Here is a 6,600-nt window from a genome sequence, read left to right as displayed (position 1 = left end):
CCTGTTTCGTTAGGAAGGCCACACAGATGCAGACTCTTCCCAAAGACACAGGTATCGGAGATGGTGAGTGGTCGGGAGAGCACGTTACACGGAGAGCAGATGGAGGAACCATACCCGTGGGACTCAAATGTGGGAAAACTGAGGGGGAGGCACCATGGATCAGACGAGTGGGTAGAAGGCTCAATTCCCCGCGATTCGGGAAACCTTTACAAGAGAGGCGAAATTCAAGTTGAATTGTGAAGTGATGTGAGTGTTTGAAAGAACATAAAAACGGGAAATGTATCGTCATATACACGACCACCTTTTGCTATGAGGAGAACACACACGTAATCGACAGGGTATGGGTGGGGCAGGGAGAACACACAGAGCAGCGCCCGTGTCTACAAGTGTCACGCACACTGGGCGGGACAGTGGGCATGTGAACGAGGAGGCACACCCACCCAGTGTCGGGAGGTCGGAGTTGGTCCCCTGAGCACAGACATTCAGCCGGTGGTCACACTGTGAGGCCCTGGGCTGGGCCACAGCAGACAGAATTCTGACGGGACAGACGTGGGGTGGCCAGGGCTCCAGGCCCAGGGACTCTGCCCAAGGCGGCGACTTGGGATGGAAGGAAACACGAACAAATCTGCAAGGCCAGGGAGGACCTCCAGCGCACTGCAAAAACTGTGAGTGGGGTGACCGTAAAAGAACCAGCTCCATAAGGAGGGGAGGGACCGTGCTAAAGGCAGGGAGACTAATTCTTCCTTCCAGAATTTGGCAAAAAAAAAAAAAAAAAGTCAGCAAATAGCCCTCTAAGGCTGTCTCCAGTTTGAAGTTCCCCAGTGACCACAGCTGAGCATGCTGGGACAAAAAACCAACTGGCAGGTCAAACAGTCCTTGCTTCTCCCAAATGGGGACCTGTGCCCATAATCTGAAGGCCTTCCCTCGTGGGCACCTTCCGGTCACTAACGCTCACTCCCAGCCAGCACGCGAACCACTGAGAGGCACTGCCTCTTGGTAGAGGTTTTCCTCGGCTGGACTCACATCTACCGACTCAGATTCCTCAGGTTATAAGTGAGGGGTACCCTCAAGAAAATAAAGAATGTTTTGGCAGAATACTTAATGCCTTATAAGATAGATGAGAATGCAGGAAAGTAGGCAGAGCCAAGACTTTCTGAACCCAAGCATGGGTTCAGGTGGTTGGAGCGATGTCCCCATACACCATGCGTGGTTGGGGACTTGACCCCCAGTTAGGGCACATATGAGAATCAGCCGGTGGACGGAAGCATGAATAAGTGGAACAACAAATGCTGTTTCTCTCCCCCCACCTCCTCTCTCTCTAAAATAAAAAAAATTTTTAAAAAACCTTCTAGGCTTAAAATATGTGATGTTGATTGATATTAATACAGTAACCTTTTTAATGTCACAATATTTAAACATGAAAATGCTTACAAGCATTTGCTACACTTATAATTACTACAGAATTAATAGCTCTGTACACCCCATGCTTACAGATTTAGGTGTCAACAGAAGCAGCCACTCCGGGTCAATTCGATTATTTAAGGTTCAGGTTCACGGGCAGGGGGTCTCCCCAGAGTCCCAAAGTTGACACTGCCTTTCTTTCACGTGCAGACTTCCCCTGGGTGTTCTGCCCACCAAACCAACTGATTGGATGAGATCCCGGCAGCTCTCCGGGGAGCTGGCGGCGGCGGCAGCAGCGTGTGGCGACGGTCTGCTCGAATTTGATAAATGCCTCGGCGAAGACCACATTCTCTCCGCCTCGCCTATGGCTGCCCCCACGAGGGAGCTGCTCCACCATCACTGATGCGTGCCCGCCGGGTCCCACCTTGTCAGAGCGAATGAAAGTCTTGGGATTCGCATTCTCTGCCCTCTCACTAACGAACCTTCTAATTGGGAGGTCTGTCTGTACCGATCCCCTTCTGCGAACTGCCCGTGGCCTTGAAAGGTTAGATAAGTGGGAAATTGTACCCCTGGGTTTATTATTATTTTTTCTTGTATTGTGCCTTTCACATTTAGTTTTGGACTTGCTTGTGTGTGACTCTTCAGATTAAGAATGGGTCAATGTTAGGACAACGATGGCCTTGGTTATAAGCATCCAACACGCAAGCAGAAGTTACAAAGACACAAAAACATGTTTGATCAAAAGGAGAAATACTTTTGGAAGCATTCAGGCTTCTTGGGGCACGTTTGGTCAGTAGAAAAAATCTGTGCCCTGGCCGGGTGGCTCAGTGGCTTAGTGCATCATCCCGATGTGCCAAGGTTGTGGGTTTGATCCCCAGTCAGGGCACATACAGGGTCAACCCGTGAATTCGTACCTAAGTGGGACAACAAATTGGTATTTCTCTCTCTCTCTTCCTTCTCCCTCCTTCCCGCCGCTCCTCTCTTTCTCTAGAAATCAATGGATAAATGTTTTGTTTTGTTTTTTAAATATGTAACGCTGTTTGTACCAGGCATTGCTGGAAAATCATTTAACTGGAAAAAGGGTTTGCGCTCACGAGACTTTTAAAAAGCTGACGTTGAGGTCAATGATTAAGCAGAAGTTATTCAGTACAAACTGCGTAGCTCTAAAGTGTGTGCAGTTTGACTATCCAAGGGTTTATCTGTGATCGCTCCGGAGTGGTGACAAGTTCCACTGAGTCTGAGACACCATCATGCGTAACACACTTCATCATTTCATATCTGTCACTAAGAGAGAAAAAAGGGGTCCCGATCACACTATGACAAGTCACATGAGGAAAATGTACTTCTTAGAATTGAAGAAATAAGGATTTATATTATTTTGGGTGAAAAATAGGAACTCCAGGTAACAGGGGTGCAGAAAACCTTCTCCAGTACCATCATCTCTGCTGACCCACATTCCAACCAAACCTGTGCCCACCGGGGCCTAAAACTGAGTAGAAGCTTCCAGAACTTGCACGTTTCCTTCCTTTTCATTTGGACCGAGGAGGCAAAAACTCCAGTCTGTTAATAGAAGGCTGGCCACTCATTCCATTCTGTGAGCCAGAGGACAGCTGACTGCTACAGAGGACCAGAGAGTAAATGTCCTAGGCTTTGTAAACTACGCAGTCTCTAGTGCAACTACCTAACCTTGGCCATGGCAGCACAAAATCAGCCGCAGACAATGAAAACTATTAGAGAATTCTCATGTGTCACAAAACTTTATTTTTCTTTGGCTCTTTCCCCAATTACTTAAAATTCAGAAAATATTCTAGGGGCCTCTTCCAGGAAAATGGAGTGGGTGTACTTTTCACTGCTTGTTCTGCTAATGAGACACCCTGGGCGTGCTGTGTAAAGCACTTGTAAAGAGACTGAATGACAGACTCAGGGCTCAAAAACAGACACTATAAAATGCTCCCCCTCCCTTTTTTGCCTTACATATCCCAGACCTAGGACCGGAGGAGCCAGCAACGCCGAGATTTTAACAGATGCAGACAATAAAGAAACAGAAGTCTGCTCTTTTAGCTAAAGAACCAGGAAAGAGGCAACCTAAGCACGACAGAAAACTTTTTTTCCCTTTTTTTAAAAAGGATTTTATTTCTTTATTTTAGAGAGATGGGGAAGGGAGGGAGAAAGAGAGGGAGTGACACATCAATGTATGGTTGCCTCTAGCACACCCCTACTGGGGATATGGCCTGCAACCCAGGCACATGCCCTGACTGGGAGTCAAACCGGCCACCCTTTGGTTCGCAAGCCTGCACTCAATCTACTGAGCTACACCAGCAGGGGCCAAGACAGAAAACTTTTAAGCAATAACTACCCAGCTCCAGCCAAACACCAGAGGAAAAAACCGTGGCCCACCTCTCCACAGTCCAGCAAAGGCCACATGGAGAGCAAGGATGCGCATCCCACCAGGCAGCAAAATGTCCCCCCAGCTGTCCTGCTCGGAGAGGTCAGAGAATGCTGAGTGGGTGCTAACCGGGCCCTTCCAGTGCCAGCGGAGACCGTGTGGGGACCCTGGGCTTCCAACCACATTCAGCAGGTGTGAAGCCCTCCCCCTCACTGGGGTGGTGTCATAGGGACGTTAAACATGTGCCCCCACCCAGTGGCCACGAGGCCATCCCCATGCTATGGTGTCAGTGGCGGCCCATGGAAAGCTAATCAGTATAGAATTCTGCCAGATACCTAGTTGGTGTTCAATAAATATTGTTATTATAATTCATACTGTATGAGCATTATATCCAAGGCACACATTACCTAATAGCCTTCATACTCTATAACAGGTGTATGATCAAAGCACATATTTTTAAATTAAATGTGTATGTTAGTTTTATGATTAAATTTACTTTTAATTTTAGACCATCCATCACTATGGTGTGTACAGGCTAATAAAAGGAAAGTGATGTGTATTTTTGCAGAAAATTTTAAATGAATGCACAGAGTGCTAAAAAAACAAATATGAATACTCATAAGTCGGGTGGGACAAAAGTAGGTTTCCAATTTTGAGACTGTGAAACAATTTATACTTGTATTATTATTTATTAGTTATTGTATTATTTACCATACTGACATCTATAAACCTAATTTTGCCTCACCCTGTATTATAGATTATAGAGAAGTCTGTACTTCTCATTATGATTAGGATACTTTTTTATGGTATTAACAATCAAGAAAGTCATAAATAGGGCCCTGGCTGGTGTAGCTCAGTGGACTGAGTGCGGGCCTGCGAACCAGAGGATCGCGGTTCGATTCCCAGGCAGGGCACATGCCTGGGTTGCAGGCCGGTTCCCTGCAGGCCAACTCCCAGCAGGGGACGCACGAAAGGCAACCATACATTGATGTTTCTCTCCCTCTCTCCTTCCCCTCTAAAGATAAATAAATAAATAAAATCTTAAAAAAAAGAAAGTCATAAATAGTATCCAAAAAAGGAGAATGAGAGAATATGATCAGCTTATAAATCACTTGTTCCTAATTCAATGACAAGTTCATTGCAGAATAGGCCCAGATTCCTATTAGTGAAATTTCATTAATACTCAGCACCCTACATTAGTGTCTTGGAAATAATCATCCTTTTGTTATTATTTATAAAGTACCCTCATTAAAGGAGCAGGGGAAATCTTGATACATTGACAAATTGCACCCTCCAGTGGAAAAAATATTCATAAAAATGTAGGGTGTTTCTGCATTGTAGGATTGCTATATCCAAATGTGCTTTTCCCTAACAATTTTTAAATGTAATTTTAAGACCTGCGACACGTGTCTATTAGCACTATGCGTTCCTTCTGGGCCCCCAAGACGTTGCTCTGAGTCTCTTATGTAAATGTGACATTAAATGTTGGGAAAATAAAAGAGCTGTAAAGCTCTTTAAAACTTTTTTAATTGAAAAATAAAATTGGACCACATGCACATGCATAACACTATTTTCTTTAAAAAATCTTTGACTATTTATTATAGAAGTATTTTAGATTTATCATACCATATCATCAGGCAAACATTCCATTCTACTTCAAAATATGTGATTTTCTTCAAGGGAAAAAATATGAATTACTGTTAGTGAAATTATGTTCCAGGGAGAATGGAAAGACTGACCATATCTGTTCATCACTTGTTCATCACTCGGACCCTGTTCATCACTTGGGTCCGAGAAACACAAAAATGGATGTTAACTGGATGTGAAAAACAGCATGTGTGGAAGGTGGGTTTGATTCCCCAAATGAACTCATTCCACAGCACCTAAGCCATTTCTATGGTTAACACCCATAGAAACGGGTGTCTTCTCTGCTCTGGCTCCTCCCGTTTCTTGGAATCAATGTCATTATCAACATCAGTCATGGGCACCTCCTAAAACGGAGGTCATTTTCCTACCTTTCATCTCTCCTTGAAATTCCTCCTTCCTTGGCTTTTCTCTCTACGGCAGCATGACCTTTAAAAATCTCTTCTATTTCCCTAATTCATCCCTAGCCTTCACCCTACACACCCCAGGCAAATGGAAGCCTCATAATCCACTTGTAAGTTGGTTCTCACCCATCCTGACCACGTTCCTTATCCCAGTTCAATGTTTTAATGTTTCTAGTCCCAGATTTCATCTCTACTTCTTCTATATCCCATATTCGCTTCACTTTTAAATGTATAAATATTTCTACTTTATTTTCTAAAGATTTTATTTATTCATTTTCAGGAGGGAAGAGGAGAGAGGGTGAGAGACATCTATGTGTGGTTGCCTCCCCAGCGCCCCCTACCGGGGACCTGGCCCACAACCCACGCATGTGCTCTGACTGGGCATCCAACAGGGACCCTTGGGCTCCCAGGCTGCGCTCAATCCGCTGAGCTACACCAGCCAGGTCTACTTTATTTTTACGTAGTTGTTACTGTTCTTGTGTCTGTGCGACATCCTTTTTTAAAATGACTTTACTTAGGGTTGTCATGCAATACTGAGCTTGCAGTTTAATTTGATCAGTGGTGACCTATGCATCCCGTATGGAAAACATGACCATCAAAATGAACACATTTTTTCGTATGTCCTTTTAAACTATCACATTGAAGGGCAGAAATCTGTCAATTTTATGAGTCTGTTAAAACAAGTCTTCAGGCCAGCAACATCAGCATCACCTGGGACTCCGTTAGAAATGCAAAGTCTCAGGCCCTGGCTCCAAAAGTTGTCCT

Source organism: Sturnira hondurensis, unplaced genomic scaffold, assembly GCF_014824575.4.
Source record: "Sturnira hondurensis isolate 20B ecotype Veracruz unplaced genomic scaffold, ASM1482457v3 Scaffold0018805, whole genome shotgun sequence".
In the NCBI taxonomy this organism is placed as follows: domain Eukaryota; kingdom Metazoa; phylum Chordata; class Mammalia; order Chiroptera; family Phyllostomidae; genus Sturnira; species Sturnira hondurensis.
The sequence above is the reverse complement of the archived record's forward strand: the minus strand, read 5'-3'. Positions refer to the sequence as shown.